Source organism: Cupressus sempervirens, chromosome 2 (assembly GCF_028749045.1).
Source record: "Cupressus sempervirens isolate cs-2001-9-10 chromosome 2, ASM2874904v1, whole genome shotgun sequence".
Classification (NCBI taxonomy): domain Eukaryota; kingdom Viridiplantae; phylum Streptophyta; class Pinopsida; order Cupressales; family Cupressaceae; genus Cupressus; species Cupressus sempervirens.
Genome location: NC_143119.1, coordinates 96,324,768 through 96,342,756, shown reverse-complemented (window position 1 = coordinate 96,342,756; position 17,989 = coordinate 96,324,768).

Sequence of the window (17,989 nt, the reverse complement as noted above, 5' to 3'; positions counted from 1 at the left end):
ATTTGTTGAATTACAAAATATATTCAATAACTCTTTAGGTGTAACCACTGACTAAGGAAAATCACAATATATGTGCATAAATTTAAAAAATATATATTTGCTCTCTAAGAAAAGTGGAATAAACCATTGCAAGTGGCCTTTAGTTCATAATCTGGAGAACTATCTACTACTTTGTTTATCTTACCCCTTAGCATTTATATTTAAATATCCATTTCCTAGAGATTTGTTGAACACAACATTGGTTTCTTATATATGTGATTGTTCAAAGTTTGCTTTCATAGTCCAAGTGAAAGAAAGGGGCATGAGAAAGGAGTAGAGGAATGATGAGTGTGAAGTGAAAAATCTAAGGGTAATATTTTCAAAGAGTGGGGCAAAGCTAGACGCTTCTTGTGATATTGCTATCAGGATTTAACTGTGTGATTTTGAGTCAAACTTATTGACCCATTTTTCATGAGTAGTGATTCAACATGAATCCATCTCTCATGAGAATAAATGGAACACTTAGCACTCATTAGATCTAGGTGATGCTCATAGGGGTGAAGCACCGGGACTTCCCAGGAGGTCACCCATTCGAGTACTACTCCAGCTTGAACATGCTTAACTACGAAGTTTCCTCCATGGTTAAACCAAAAGCTTGCAACCCCATTTGCAAAACCTTCGCCAAGTGTTGTGCCTTATGAAACATTCATTAGAAAGCCCCTTAAGCTCATCAATTGATAAGTAGGAGATAATCTCCATAACAAGTCAATTTGTGATATTGTTATCAGGATTTAACTATGTAATTTTGAGTCAAACTCATTGACTCATATTTCATGAGTAGTGATTCAACATGAATCCATCTCTCATGAGAATAAATGGAACACTTAGCACTCATTGGATCTAGGCGATCCTCACAGGGGTGAAGCGCTAGGACTTCCCAGGAGGTCACCCATCCCAATACTACTCCAGCTTGAACATGTTTAACTATGGAGTTTCCTCCATGGTTAAACCCAAATCTTGCAACCCCATTTGCAAAACCTTCACCAAGTGTTGTGCCTTATGAACCATTCATTAGAAAGCCCCTTAAGCTCATCAATTGACAAGTAGGAGATAATTTCCACAGCAAGTCAAATTATGATATTGCTATTAGGATTTAACTGTGACATTTCAAGTCAAACTCATTGACCCATATTTCATGAGTAGTGATTCAACACGAATTCATCTCTCATGAGAATAGACAAAACACTTAGCACTCATTGGATCTAGGTGATGCTCAATGAGTTTGACTCAAAATCACATAGTTAAATCCTGGTAGCAATATCACAATTTGACTTGCTGTGGAAATTATCTCCTACTTATCAATTGATGAGCTTAAGGGGCTTTCTAATGAATGGTTTATAAGGCACAACACTTGGTGAAGGTTTTGCAAATGGGGTTGCAAGCTTTGGGTTTAACCATGGAGGAAACTCTGTAGTTAAGCGTGTTTAGACTGGAGTAATACTGGGATGGGTGACCTCCCAGGAAGTCCCGGTGCTTCACCCCTGTGAGCATCACCTAGATCCAATGAGTGCTAAGTGTTCCATTTATTCTCATGAGAGATGGATTCATGTTGAATCACTACCCATGAAATATGGGTCAATGATTTTGACTCAAAATCACATAGTTAAATCCTGATAGCAATATCACAATTTGACTTGCTGTGGAAATTATCTCATACTTATCAATTGATGAGCTTAAGGGGCTTTCTAATGAGCGGTGTAGACACTTAAAATGGTCCCTGAACACTATATTAATTAATTTTAATATTGCCCGTGACATTGTAATTAATTATTAATTAATTAATTATATTGCTCACATTCCTCTACTTATTTAATTAAACTAATTAATTAAATGAGTTCATTCTCTTAAGTATTTAAATCTAATTTAAATACTTCTAGCCTTAATGTGTTAAATTAATTTAACACATGATCCTCCATCTTTTCCCCTTTTTAAATAAATTTTATTTATTTAAATCCTCACATCCTATTAATTCCTCTAAACCCATGATTAAATTAAATTTCATTTAATTTAATCTTAAGCCTAACCTAGAGCCTAGCCTATAACTATTATTTTCATCCTCTTAAGCCTACTTCTTCTCTAATCCCAATTAATCATTCCTAATCATCTCCCTAATCCCCCTCATTAGCCTAAGAGTGTGCTCACACATGTGTGAGATGGCATGCCTACACACTTTTGTCTCCCACTCTTCTCAAATTTTCTCACACATGTGTGAGCAAACTTTGAATTCTTGACCATTTGCATGGCTTGCATGTCACCTTATGTGGAATCTACATGGATGCCACCTCACCAAGCCCTCCCTCAAGCTTATAAATAGAGGGCTTGTCTCAAGCATTGGCATCTCCCATTTTTGCATTGTTACCATGCCATTTTGAGTTTTGAGTTCTCATGCTAAGAGTTTGCATTATAGTTTGATTTTCATGGAGATTCCTAGGATCATACTAATCAATTTGGTAGCTGATTTAGTTTGCTTCATGCATTTTTAATCTAGTTTCTTCATGCATTAGCATCTCCATCTTATTTTAGCTTGCACATCTCATTAGTTTCTTAGTTGCATTCCATAGTTTCATCCTTGAATGCTCTCAAGTATGGCTTTCTCCATAGTCATTGCTTGAGGTATTCTTCATCTCATTTAGTCTAGGTTCATATTGCATTTGCACTCACATTTGCATAATCATTCAAGAGATTCATACTTTTGTTGTGTTTGGGAGAGCACACTAAACATACCCCATCTTAACACACCAACAAGGCCTTTTATGGGTGCCTTTGTTGAGCTGTAGAGGTGGCTGGAAGATTGGGTTTGTTAGCTGCTTAGGGTTGCAAAACCCAAACAAGCATTAGTTAGTGTTTGTTCCTTTCATTTTGATGAATCTTTGATGCAATTTCAAGATTTTTAACTAATATTTGTTTGTTAACCCATGCTCCTAATAGGTCATATTTTCTAGCACACATTTTGGCACGCCTGGTGGGACCCATGTCCCTGGTTTCATTTCAAAAATTCATAAATAACCCTAGTTCAGTCGTAAAACATCACATTGTCATCTCTGCAGGTCACAGCATCGTCTGAGATTGTCGTCTGCTCAGATAGCGTCTCCGCTCTTTACTGTCTGTGCAGTAGTTCAAAATCATACTGACATTTTTGCTTAAACCATTTTTTCGTCTTCACATTTTCTCTATTTTAAAAAAAAAATTATATTCTGTCCTCTCCAAATTTTGTTTTATCATCTCCGCTTCGAAGATTGTCGTCTTCGTTGTGGGTGCACTAAATTGTCGTTTGCGATTCTATTTTGTCGTCTACACTTTTTTGACGATCTTTTATTTTGTCATCTTCACTTCTACGGCATCTACAACTATCGTCTGCACTTTTTGGTGATCTACTTTGTCGTCTGCGATTTTTCAGTGACCTATTCTATCGTCTGCAATTTTTCGACAACCTTCTATTCTGTCGTCTGCGTTATTCTGTCATCTGCATGTTTTGTCATCTACGCATTTTGTCGTCTCTACCTACATTCTATCCTCTACAATTTTTTATTATTATTGTTTATTTATTTATTTATTTATTTATTTATTTTATTTTATTTTAAGTATAAATCAAATTTTGACTTTTGGTAGTTCCATGGAATTGAGGTCATTCTAAGCCTATTCATGTATAGAAAAAATTACAAAAAAAGTTAAAATAAAATTTTTCCATAGTTAGCATTCATTTTTGAAATTTTGTTGAAGCTAATTAACTTGTTTGTTGCAGCATTGCAGATGGGAGCACTTTAAACACTTAAGCATATTTTCTTGAAGGTTTTTCTTAATGTTTATTGCTCTTGAGAATTAAGTTTGAAAGACTTAAAACAAAAACAATAGTGATTTTTATCACTAAGGAAGTTTGTAGTGATTCGTATCACTTTAAACTTAGGGGTTAATGAACTTGTATGTTTAATCACTTTCATTTGAATGTATGATGCAAGTTAACAAGTAAACTCTAAACACACTCTTGAATGCCTAAAGGAAAATTTTTGTGAATGCTCACACTTTTGTTGGAATGCATAATTAGGGTAGCAAACATTTGGATTTGGTGCATAAAAAGAACTCACACTATCTTGAATGCATTAAGGGACAATTGACATGTATGCTTAGGCTAGCAAATATTTGGAATTGGTGTATAAAATGAAGTTACACACTCTTGAATGCCCTAAAGTAAATTGATTTTATTTTTAGCATCTTTCATTTTCAACATTTCATTTATGCACACTTGCTTTACTTTCTTGTTGACGAACCCACATTTTCATTTATGTTGGCGCTATTTCAAGTTGGAAAGAACCATGCATGTTGTAATCACGAGTATCTTCAAGTAGATAAAAAACCTAAAGCTTCATTGGGAAAGAATGCATGTCTTTTTAAACCTTGAGGCCACTTGCGTATTCTCTCCCCTCGCGCCTTCGGGTGATCTTGGGTGCACAAGAAATAAGTGGTCTTATTTTTCTTTTTTAGGAGGCCTGCTTGGGGATTTCATCACCCCTTGGGACGACCTCAACTCCAGCATCCTGGCGGAGTATACAAATTGGGAGGTGAATCAAAAGACACCTCTCTTGGAAGCATAATATTGTCACTCTTGGCTAAGCCCCAAAGAACTTTATACCTTTGGGAAGTGAAGGAGGAGATTTGGGTTACCGTCTCCCCCCGACTGTGTGGCAGTATTTTATTTCATCTACAATTTTGGGCCTCATGTACCTTGCGTATATCGAGGACGGCCTCTAGTTGATCCTTGTATATCCTAGTTGCAACCTTATAGGTTTTTTGGTGTGTTCTACGTGCTTGAATGTTCAAAAACCTCCCCATTCGAAGGGGACAAACACCATCTAAACTTGTCTTGTATATATTTCCTTATTTGATTTTGCATTTCAAATTTGAAAAATCCAAAAACATCATAAAACATAAAAATCCAAAAAAAAAAAAAAGTTCAAAAATCCAAAAATAAATAAATAAAATAAGTTCAAAAACAACAAAAAGAAGCTCTCATTTTCTCCATCACTTCTTCTATCCATCCATCTCATCATCGTTATGCATCCCTTGTCTTAATCACATTCTTAATCATTCAAATCTTTCTTCAAAACCTTAATCATCTTTATTCATCCAAATCATTTCCTCGTTTTCTTAATCATTTAATCTCATCCATAATCTTCATCCTAGTCATGGTTCATAATCTACATCAACATCCAATTCCCTCATTCAATGATTCATCCTCGTGATTCTTAATCCAATCCCTTATCAAATTCATTCTTTTCTAATCAATTCTTAATTCAATCCATTTACATCTTCCTCTGTAATCAATCTTTCTAATTTCATCCATTCAAGTCTTCTTCCAATTCAATTTTTCATCAAATCTTGTACTTTGGACATAGGAGCATTGTCATCACCCTTGGACTTTCATTCAAATTTCACATTAACTCATTTGCAATCTCATAGGTTTTTTATCAAATCAAATCAAACCCTCATCCAATCAATATCATATCATATCATATCAAATCAAATCAAATCCAATCAATATCAAGTCCAATTCAATCCAAATCAAATCAACACAAAGTCCAAAATTGCTCCTAGTCCTAAGTTCATATTCCATCATCAAATCTTTCATTTCTTCATCTAACACCCATGGATTTGAATTTGCTTAATCAAATGGTTGACAATCTTCAAAGACAATATGGAGTTATACCTCACATTCAACCTACATATCAAATTCATCCTCAACACTTCATATCCAACTCTACTCCATCTGTTGTGCATTATTCTTCTACCTTTGACAAGGGAAATCCACCTCATTGCCCTTCCACTATATACGATTCCATTCCTAGCCCACACACTTCCTCAGACACAAATACCCTTGCCATGAATATGGAGCAACTAAAGAATTATCTCTTAGCAAGTCAGCAAAAAGAGGCTGCCTTCCATGCCATGTGTCCTCTTCCCCCATGTTTTGAAGATCCTAGTCCTCATGTCCCATCCAACCTCAACCCTCCATGCAATCCCTACCCATAGTTCAACCTTCACATAATCCTAATCCTCCAAAATCCACATCATCCCCACCTCATAATGGGTTTTTCTCACGTAAATTCTTGGCTAAATGTATAATACAAAATGACGAGAGCTAATCGCCCAAAGTTCTTCCTCCAAAGCATGTCACTATAGATTCCTCTTCTCCTCTAGATCTGAGTATTTCTCCATCCCATCTTTCCCCTATCCCTCAAGATCCGTTTATCCCCCCTAGTCCATCTCAGGATCCCCTTCCTAACCAAGATCAAGATATTCCATGTACCACGCACATTACCAATTCCATTCCATCTCAAGAGTTAGCCTCCATAGATCCTCCACTTCATGAAGAGATTTATTTCCAAAGATATCATCAGGCCTAGCAACAGTCCATTCTCCTGTCATGTTATGTACGTGCCCAAATAGGATGAAAATGGCAATGTCATTCCAGAGAAAAGGTTAGTAGTCAACTACAAGCCCTTGAATGTCTGTTTACAGAATAACCAACATCCTCTTCCAAGCAAGGATTACATTTGGCAAAGGATTCAAGGTTGCAACATCTTTAGTAAGTTCGATCTAACTAAAGGATTCTGGAAAATCAGTTTGCAAGAACAAGATCGATACAAGACTGCCTTCTCTGTGCCTCAAGGTCTATATGAATGGAATGTGCTACCATTTGGAATCAAGACTGCACCGTCTATCTTCCAGAGCCACATGGACCGTATCTTCAGTCCATATGCTAAGTTCATACAACCATACATTGATGACATTCTAATCTTCAGTCAGGATTACCAAAGTCACATAACCCATCTAAAGCAGTTTCTGACAATATGTCAAAGCAATGGTTTATGTCTGAACCCTTCCAAGTTGCAGTGGTGTACTGAAAGTCTGATACCAACTTTCCACAGCTGTGAATGTAAACTTAGAATATGATATTTCATTGATATGCAGCGGATCTAATACATTTTTTTACATATACATCACGCGCTGATAGTCTGATTTCTAATTATCTCAGAAGAGATAAGAGCATACTCTCTATATCAGAATATGAGTATAAGAAACTTCAAAGATTGAGACTTACAGACTTTTACAAACTAGACACAAGACCTTCTTGCTTTGTGATTTCCTAAAAAATTTAGACTCTCTAAGATTTACTCCCTAAATCCTCTGTCTAAGAATGAAGATCGACCTTCCTTATATAGATGGAAGTGATATACTTCATTTTACAATTCATTCAAGTCTGACCATAGGATTCGGACACGCGTAAAGGTCTTTTGGAGACAGAAGGAATCTGCTACAGGAACTCCACTAACAAAAGGCGGTGAACAGGGATACACCGACACACTTTATTACAACGGCATCTTTTTGAACGAAAAGGGTAACTCGGCTGATGTCACTTTTACCAAGGTTGACATCCTTGTCTTATTTTTGCTAACACAGGGTAAGATGCCTGTGTCAAGTGACAACCCCACTTGATGAGTGTCAGTACTGATGTGAACGTGGAGAACTGACTTCCCAGTTCATCTTGTCTTCGTCTTCAGACATGGGTCTGGATTCAGCATCAAGTCTTGCAAGGCGGTCTTCAATAGATTCTTCCTTCCAGAAGATACGTCGGGTAACCCGAATGAACGCTGTTGAATTGATGATGTCAGGAGTGCGATCTTCAGGTATTGTTTCATACTGTGTGAACAACCACAGTGGTTTTCTCTGTGTTACAAAGGAAGATAGGGTGCACAATTCAATAGTATCTTCTTGTGCTGGTGTTGGACCATAATCTGAGAATACACCAAGAGAGATTGGCGTAGGTGTTGCTGAGAGAAACTGCAAGCGAAACAGATACCCAAAATTAATGGTTAATGGAACTTGTAGGTGAGCATGTGGGTAGAGGCCAAGGAAGAAATCATCAAGCCTTGATCGATAGTGGTATTGGCTTTGATGTTGATTTGGAATATGCGTATTGGTGGAAAACGCAATTGGCCATTCATAGCAGGATGTGTAAGTGGGAATAATGCCTATGGCAGCAGAGATCTCTGGATCGACTTCTTGACAGGGATATTTGATGATGAGTGCATCAGTGAGAAGCTGTCTTCTAGCTGCAAAATGAACTGAGCGAAGTTCATCATATATGTGTTTTGTCAGCATCCTAGTATCCGGGATCCATCTTGTATTACACACCATTGGGTAGATGGACCTTCTTTCCATAATCATGTGAACATGTTGCTGATTATTGGGTTGTTGTGCAGGTTCTGGAGCTGGAGCAACAGGTGGAGCTAAAGGGACTGCGATATATCTGTCTGGTTGCTGCAGTGGTTGCAGAGTCTGATCTCTGTGATCTTCTGCAAGCCTTCCTCGTTCTTCTTCATAGCTCATACGAACTTGATCTTCATAAATTTGTTGATCTGTTAAATCAGGAGCAAAATAAGAACTATTATATAAATTACAAACAATATCGGGCAGGGTTTGAGCAACTGAGTTTGCTCGAGGACGGATATATTCTTGATATTCCTGCTCTTCATTTAAGGCATTTACTTGATAACCTTCTCTACTGAGAAAGTCTGCTAAAACATTTTTGATGCCTTCTACATACTCAGTTTCGAAATTAAATGTATCCAGAAATTGCGCCCATCGCAACAAGCGACCACGAGCAACCTTATGTTTGGATTCTTTTTTGAAGAAGCTTGCTAGATGTTTCAAATCACTTCTCAACACAAATGGCTTGTCGCCTATAAACAACTGGAATTTGGTGAAAGCATTTATAACATCAAGCAATTCCTTATGCGTGCTATGATAGTTTAATTCAGCACCTTTAAATGAGCCAGATTCATACCTGACAACCTCTTCTCGTATTTTACCTTCATGTTGAACTTCTTCGAGAAGAACGGCTCCCCATGCTTCATTGGAAGCATCAGTCTGGACAATCTTCTTTCCTGGTCTTGGAATCTTCAGGGGAGGAAGCTGCTGACATTGATCCTTGATGGATTGGATGATCTGATCATGCTGTTGAGTCCATGGTGGTGCATTCTTACGTAGAAGCTTGTTTAACTCCTTTCTGGCTTCAGCTATTCTGTGATAATATCCAGCAATGTAATTGACCATTCCAAGAAACCGTTGAAGGGATTTCTTGTCTCGTACTTCTACCTTGGAGATGGCAGTAAGGAGATGGTTCTGTGGATATAGTCGGCCATTGGGTTCAATTCTAGTTCCAATGAATATGAGACTTTCAGTACACCACTGCAGCTTGGAAGGGTTCAGACATAAACCATTGCTTTGACATATTGTCAGAAACTGCTTTAGATGGGTTATGTGACTTTGGTAATCCTGACTGAAGATTAGAATGTCATCAATGTATGGTTGTATGAACTTAGCATATGGACTGAAGATACGGTCCATGTGGCTCTGGAAGATAGACGGTGCAGTCTTGATTCCGAATGGTAGCACGTTCCATTCATATAGACCTTGAGGCACAGAGAAGGCAGTCTTGTATCGATCTTGTTCTTGCAAACTGATTTGCCAGAATCCTTTAGTTAGATCGAACTTACTAAAGATGTTGCAACCTTGAATCCTTTGCCAAATGTAATCCTTGCTTGGAAGAGGATGTTGGTTATTCTGTAAACAGACATTCAAGGGCTTGTAGTTGACTACTAACCTTTTCTCTGGAATGACATTGCCATTTTCATCCTGTTTGGGCACGTACATAACATGACAGGAGAATGGAATGTTGCTAGGCCTGATGATATCTTTGGACAGAAGTTCTTTGATATCTTTATCACACAATGCTTGCTCTTCTGGAGATAAGATAAAGTAATTAGCTTTACTGACTGGAAGCATTGGTTGATTATTCTCATTCACCTTGAGAGGGAGTGTACAAGTCATATTGCGCGAATATTTCTTGAGATCCTTAGTTAACACAGTGGCGCAAAAGTCAGACTGTATATTGGCTAATTCCCCCCGGGCGGCAAGAGACTGCGTGGCTAACCAGACACGCGACTGAGGAGGAATGGGTTTCGTCATGGAAGGAAAAGACAACTTAGGAGAATATGCTCGAAACTCATTAATCTGAGAGACGCGACCAAATTGGAAGTCAATAAAGGTACCCTGGTGACCAACGGTATAAGGGGACCATTGCTGTAATGTTTGACTACCAATGATGCAATCATATTGGTCGACTGAAAACTGTAAAAATGTGACAACACAAGTTTGCGAGGCAAACTGGATAGGGATATGTGCTTGGAAGCGAATAAGGTTGTTGGTGTGAGTCACTGAGTGAATACTGGTGGAAGTAGGTACCCAACAATCTAATGGAAAAGCTTCCTTACGGGCGAGATTACAGTCTACGCCTGAGTCTAATAAAGCACATAGCTGGTAAGGTTTTAAACCAGATAACTTGACGGTTAACAAAAATGCAGGGCATGGATTGCTCATACCTTTCTGATATCTGTATGCCTGCTTGGGCTCATCATCTTGAGGCTGCAGATGAGAAATAGTTTGATCTGCAGATTCTTTTTCTTCAGGAAGTGGTTCCTGAACTTGTTCCTTTTCAAGAAATAATTTCTCAAAGGTTGTCATGGAGCTACTGCTGGCTTCATACTCACGGAGTTCATTCTGAACTTGATGAATTTCTCAAAAAATATCCGCTTTGGCTTGGTAGAGAAAGGCTAGTCGCTGAGATAGCCATTCTTTCCGAGAGGCTTTGGCAAAAGCCTACTGACCTTGTTGATTGTGAACATAACCATGAGATGTAGGAGACGAACTTTGTCCTGGAGCATCTGGATCATACTGAGGTAGAACGGCTTCATCTTCTTGTAGTAAGAGCTTGTTTCTTTGTTCTTCTAAAGCTGTTAACTCTTTCTTGATTTGTTCAAACTGATAGGGAGTCATGAACTCCTCTCTTCGTTTCAACAACTGATTACTGCGAGCTTGGATTCTATCCAGCTCCTGTTGCAAAGTCAACTTCAACCATTGAGGGTTGATCTGACTAAGTGATCGATGTCGATTTGGTATGCGATCAGCACAATGGTACATATTGCAGTAGAAGGATACTTCAGACTGATCGTCTTCATCAGGCGAGAAGAATTGCTCGCATTCTTCTTCTGTGGATTCTGAGGCTATATGCAAATGTCGAACTTGCATAATTTCTTCATCACTGTCTGATGAACTTTCTTCTATGCAGAAATCTTCAGAATCACTGGCATCTGAAACAATTGACACAGGTTCATTAAACAGATTAGCAGATTGAAGCGTTCGGACGCGCTTCCCCTTTTTGTCACGATCTGGACATTTATTTGCAAAGTGTTCGCCCTTGCAAATGTAGCAGGTAGGCTTAAAATCCTTCCTTTTGATTTTTCCTTTTCTTCTTAAGAACACTTTTCTTTTCTTTCTGAACCTTGGCTTTTCTTCATAAGACCTATGAGCTTTATATTTTCTAAAAGATTTGGCTTTAGATCTATGTTTATCACAGCCATATGAAGTGGACTGGCAATGACAAAGTCCAGCTTTGAGATAAGGAAGTGCCTCTTTTTTCTTTTTTCGATTCTGCTTTTCACTGCAAAGATCACTATTGATCTCTTTAATAAACTAACATAGCTGCGGGAAAGTAACATCATTAATACTCATATCAGGAGTATTCATTATGCTATACAAAATCTTTTCCCTATAGAAAGATTGCAGCTGTAGAGGAAAACCATTGAGAAAGGTATTGTACATCCAAACATTATTATTTGTTTGGCCAGATCTATAAAAATTGGTGTACTGATCACTGCAGTACTTATCCAATTTGCTCATGTCACAGATCCTGTTTTCTGTGAACTTTTTCAGCGCTACTCGCTGCTCATTATCATGTTGACCCACAAACATTCTATACAAAGCACTACTAACAGTAGTGACACCGGCATTGATAAGATCATCTTTATAATCTGTTGGGAGACTGTCCCAAGCACTTCTTGCGATGCCTGTAAGGGCATTTAACCCTTTTCTGATTGCCTGATCTGGTGTCATGTTGGCAGCATATATTGCGTTGTCCATCCAGGTACGCAATGCATCTAATGTTGCTTTGTTCTTAACAGGGTCATAGCTGTCTAGATTAATGTACGGTGGTACATTTTCATTGAAGGTGTACAGCTGATCATAGGGGTCTTGAGAGACCATATTAACTTGTTTCCAAGTTCCTGATTTGGGATCAAATTCCTGAGGCTTTAGTTGAGGAACATGGATGACTAGGGCTTTACCAGAGTGTAGAGCTTTAAGCCTTTGGTGATCTGCCTGAGAGCTGGGAAAACTGCTTGGCGGTTTGGCAGGTGGAGGCTGTGGTAAAGCATTTAACTTATCAGTTACAATATCCTTAACAGACTGTATACTAGAATGGATGCCTTGTGCATCTGCAAGTTGTTGAGAGCATACTTGCGTTGTTGTCTGTTCTATAACTGATAATTTCTTGGCAATAGTCTGTGTAGTTGTGGTGATGCTTTGTGCTGTAGTAGCTATGCTATGTGATGTTGCAGACAAAGATGATAGACGATTTGTGCTATCTTCCCACCACGCTTCACTGGAGGTGCGAAAACTCTGATAATTAGACCGAAGACTATTGATATCGGACTGCAGGCCTAGCAACAGTCCATTCTCCTATCATGTTATGTACATGCCCAAACAGGATGAAAATGGCAATGTCATTCCATCCACTAGCTCCCCTCCATGTCAAGATCAAATCACTCCATCTCATGATCCATGCATTCCACTCCATGATCCTCTTCTAAGTCAAGATCAAAGCACCCTTTCACTTGCCTTTCATGATCTGACTCCATCACAAGATCCTTTTATCCCTCATGATCCCCCTTGTGATCCTAATCCTCCACATGATCCTATCACACCTATCCAATCCCCTCATGAACCCCATATGCCTAGACTCGCATCTTGTGTCGAAAATGATAAGTATCCCATTGAAGAAATAATGTCTCAAGATGTTGGTATGCCTTCCACTCCTTCCAAATCCAAATTTATTCCTTCCTCACTACCATCCATTTTAGGACCTTATATCCATATTCCCATTCCTTCCTCACTTCTGTCCATTCTAGGTCCTTATGTTCCCCCGCAAAATCCTTCATCCCTTCCATCCATTTTGGGTCCTTACGTACATCCATCCACCATATCCATGTTTTCCACCCCATTTACCTTCATGCACCCATAACATGGCCAATGGCAGCAAATTGAATGCAAAAGAAAAAGCAAATAAAGCCAAAAATCCACAAAAGCCCAAGGATCAACATGTACCCTCTAAACGATATGTCCAAGAAAAGAAACATCTGATCCAAAGCAAAATCAAAAGGCCACAAAGGCTGAAATTCAAAAATGCAAAAATTATGTGGATTCCAAAGCTACTTAATGTAGCAATGAATCTCAAACAAAGATTCAAAATGACATCCAATTTTGCTAATCCAAAGGCTTCCCTCATTCCTAAACCGTCTGAGCTTCCATTTTCCAAATCCATTTTGAGTCCTTATATACCTGAACCCACCATCTCAAATCCATTGTCTCCTTCATCCATTTTGGGTCCCTATATCCCAAAATTTAAACTCTCTCCTACATATCCTCCACAATTTCCTCCTTTCCACCACCCTTCAAGGTGTGTGCTAATGACGATCTTTTTGCTTCCTTCACAAGTCTTCCAACCTAGCATCCATCAACCATGTCTTCCTCCCACCAACTCCACCCCCTTAATCCAAACGTTTTCATAAGTCATTGTCCTCCATTCCCCAATCTAGTTCATCCTTCTTTTCACTCCCCTACCAACATCTATGAGAAACTAGTAAAAATTCCTTGAAAATAAAAAATAAAAAATCAAGGGATACCATCCATGAAAAATAGATGCTTGAGTCCTCCCTTCGTTTTCCTATCATGCATTCATTGCCTTCCAATTCCACTTATCCATCCATTCACTTTTCCTTCTTCCACTTGCACTCTATACTGGGGGCAAGCTCTGTCCAAACCACTTACATACATATCTTCCATGCTTCCATCTCCTGTTCATCATCCTCTTCCATCTTTGATCTTGACTTTCACTTTCCTTTCATCCATCCATATGCACTTTCCATGTCCATACATTATCCTATATACTTCCATAAACCTTCCATACATTTGATCTTGACATACTATCCATCTCTTGCATTCCATACTCCCCATCATGTTCGTTTCATCCATTTTCCATCCATACTCCTACATACTTCCATCCTTTTTTCATATGTCCTTGATCTTGGTCATCCCTTCCATCCCATTCACTTCACATCCCACATTTCATCCATACCCTTCATATCATTAGCCTTTTTTTTATACCCTCCCTCCCATATCCCTTATTCATTCCCCTTTCATACCCACGCGCACGATCACTATTAGAGGCACAATGACAAAAGGTCTATACATGCTCTGGAAGAAGACATGCCTTCCCGTCCTCCACATGCTAGCCTTTACACCATCTTTCCATTTTCATGCATCCTTTCCCACCCTATTTTCTTCCATTTTCCTATCCTGGGTATGGGGCATTTGAGCTCCTTTGAAACATGGTTCTTGGCTTCCCTCATATCGTGTCACCATTCCTTTCATCCACCAACTCACGTTGCTTTTCCCCCATTTACCATCCCTTAATTATCCCTTGTCATTGGTTCTAATCCATTCCACCTTCTATCAATTTTTACCTCTTCCAATCCATTCAATCAATTCATTGCTCCTCTAATCTAATCATATTCCCTTCTAATCATTTCATTCAAATCATTTCCATAATCAAATCTTTCATTTTTCCATCTATTTGCATATACCTTGATCAAATTTCTAGTCTTCCATTCAACACATTTTCCTCTAGAGAACTTTATCATTTTCTCTCTTGCATCTCCCTTCCATTCCAATTCAATTCATTCATTATCTTATCATATCTTATCCACATTCTTCTATTTCTCTCATGACATTGAGCTTTAACCCATCAAACTGAGCTTATGAAATAGTGATTGCAAACAAACTTACACAAATTCACACTAAGACTACATGATTTAAGAACATTGTTCCTTTCACACTATTGCCAATGAACAATCACATACATTTCAATACAATTCAATCAAACAATCAATTTTTGCCTTACAGGATGAATCCTTCCTACACAGGCTTAGCAAATTTCAGTATCAGAATCAAGTTCATGGCAAGAATTGGGAATTGAACGACTACTTAGTTATAAGGTGTTTTTGTTGATTTTATCTTTGTGTGTTAGTAATAGCCTCCCCGTGTGTGCCTCGATCTTCAATATCTTGGTATCATTTGAATGGCTTAACTTGATTACACGTGTCATTTTGCGATATGATCTATTTTCATGCTTCTTTAGCACATCTATGTCAATTTCAAGTTATGGTTATGCATTGCTCACTAGGGGCAACAGGTTAGCACACTTTCCACCAAGATCCCTAACAAGACTTTGGGTGCACCCAGACCTCTCTAGTGTGTATATGTCATTTGTTCCATCATGACTTTGAAACCTATATCTATTGTGTTGAGAGTCTAGTCCACGCAAAGGAATATTGTCATCTATGCTACTATAGCATTTGATGCATAACTCCTTTTGCAATATCAAAATAAGGTGTGCTCTCCCATATGAACACAATTGAATCTCATGCATTCATGTAGTTAAGTTGCATTTACATTAATCATTATCCACTTCACCCTGCTTCATGTCAAGCTTACCAACAAGTCATGCAAGGTCATCTTTTAAGCCTTTTCTCTTTCCCTTTTCCTTCCCGTGTCTATTTTCGAGAAAATGAGGCAAAATATATTCATTTTCACCCCATTTCCTTGAGGGGGCACCCTCCTCCCTTGTTGTCGCTTCAGCACAACTCCTAGGACTCCTATCCTTCTCTGGGGCAACCTATATTTTCTTTTCTTTGATATGATGTTGTTCTGACATCACATCAAAGAGGGGCAAAATGTAGACACTTAAAATCATCCCTAAACACTATATTAATTAATTTTAATTTTGCTCGTGACATTGTAATTAGTTATTAATTAATTAATTATATTGCTCACATTTCTCTACTTATTTAATTAAACTAATTAATTAAATGAGTTCATTCTCTTAAGTATTTAAATCTAATTTAAATACTTCTAGCCTTAATGTGTTAAATTAATTTAACACACGATCCTCCATCTTTTCCCCTTTTTAAATAAATTTTATTTATTTAAATCCTCACATCCTATTAATTCCTCTAAACCCATGATTAAATTAAATTTCATTTAATTTAATCTTAAGCCTAACCTAGAGCCTAGCCTATCATTTTCATCCTTTTAAGCCTACTTCTTCTCTAATCCCACTTAATCATTCCTAATCATCTCCCTAATCCCCCTCATTAGCCTAAGAGTGTGCTCACACATGTGTGAGATGGAATGCCTACACACTCTTGTCTCCCACTCTTATTCTCAAGTTTTCTCACACATGTGTGAGCAAACTTTGAATTCTTGACCATTTGCATGGCTTGCATGTCACCTTATGTGGCATCTACATGGATGCCACCTCACCAAGCCCTCCCTCAAGCCTATAAATAGAGGGCTTGTCTCAAGCATTGGCATCTCCCATTTTTGCATTGTTACCATGCCATTTTGAGTTTTGAGTTCTCATGCTAAGAGTTTGCATTATAGTTTGATTTTCATGGAGATTCCTAGGATCATACTAATCAATTTGGTAGCTGATTTAGTTTGCTTCATGCATTTTTAATCTAGTTTCTTCATGAATTGGCATCTCCATCTTATTTTAGCTTGCACATCTCATTAGTTTCTTAGTTGCATTCCATAGTTTTATCCTTGAATGCTCTCAAGTATGGCTTTCTCCATAGCCATTTCTTGAGGTATTCCTCATCTCATTTAGTCTAGGTTCATATTGCATTTGCACTCACATTTGCATAATCATTCAAGAGATTCATACTTTTGTTGTGTTTGGGAGAGCACACCAAACATACCCCCATCTTAACACACCAACAAGGCCTCTTATGGGTGCCTTTGTTGAGTTGTAGAGGTGGTTGGAAGATTGGGTTTGTTAGCTGCTTAGGGTTGCAAAACCTAAGCAAGCATTAGTTAGTGTTTGTTCTTTTCATTTTAATGAATCTTTGATGTAATTTCAATGTTTTTAGCTAATGTTTGTTTGTTAACCCATGCTCCTAACAGGTTATATTTTCTAGCACACAAGCGGTTCATAAGGCACAACACTTGGTGAAAGTTTTGCAAAAGGGGTTGCAAACTTTGGGTTTAACCATGGAGAAAACTCCTTAGTTAAGTGCGTTTAGGTTGGAGTAGTCCTAGGATGGGTGACCTCCCAAGAAGCCTCGATGCTTCACCCTTGTGAGCATCACCTAGATCTAATAAGTGTTAAGTGTTCCATTTATTCTCATGAGAGATGGATTCATGTTGAATCAGTACTCATGAAATATGGGTCAATGAGTTTGACTCAAAATCACACAGTTAAATCCTGATAGTGATATCACAATTTGACTTGCTGTGGAAATTATCTCCTACTTATCAATAGACGCTTCTTCTTAACCTTAATAACAAGATTTGATCTTTTTGAACAAAGGGATAAACATATTAAATAATAATATATTATATTATTTTATTTTAGGTAAAAATAATAAATGCATATCATTGTCATTTGGATATCTATGTATCTCTAAATGATAACATTATTTTTATTATTCATAAGAAAAAAATATTTGACACTAAGAAAACATTAAAAAATATATACAATGATCATATCTTATTAATAATTTAATATTAATTACAATAGAATAATAGAATAAATATTGAAGTGAATAATGAACACAAATGATCATCTTTTTTCTAAAAATAATGGCAGGTATATTATTACGAAATTCCATAATAAACAAGGACGCAAAGTGTCTAGTTCCTGCCTTGTTGTGTTGTG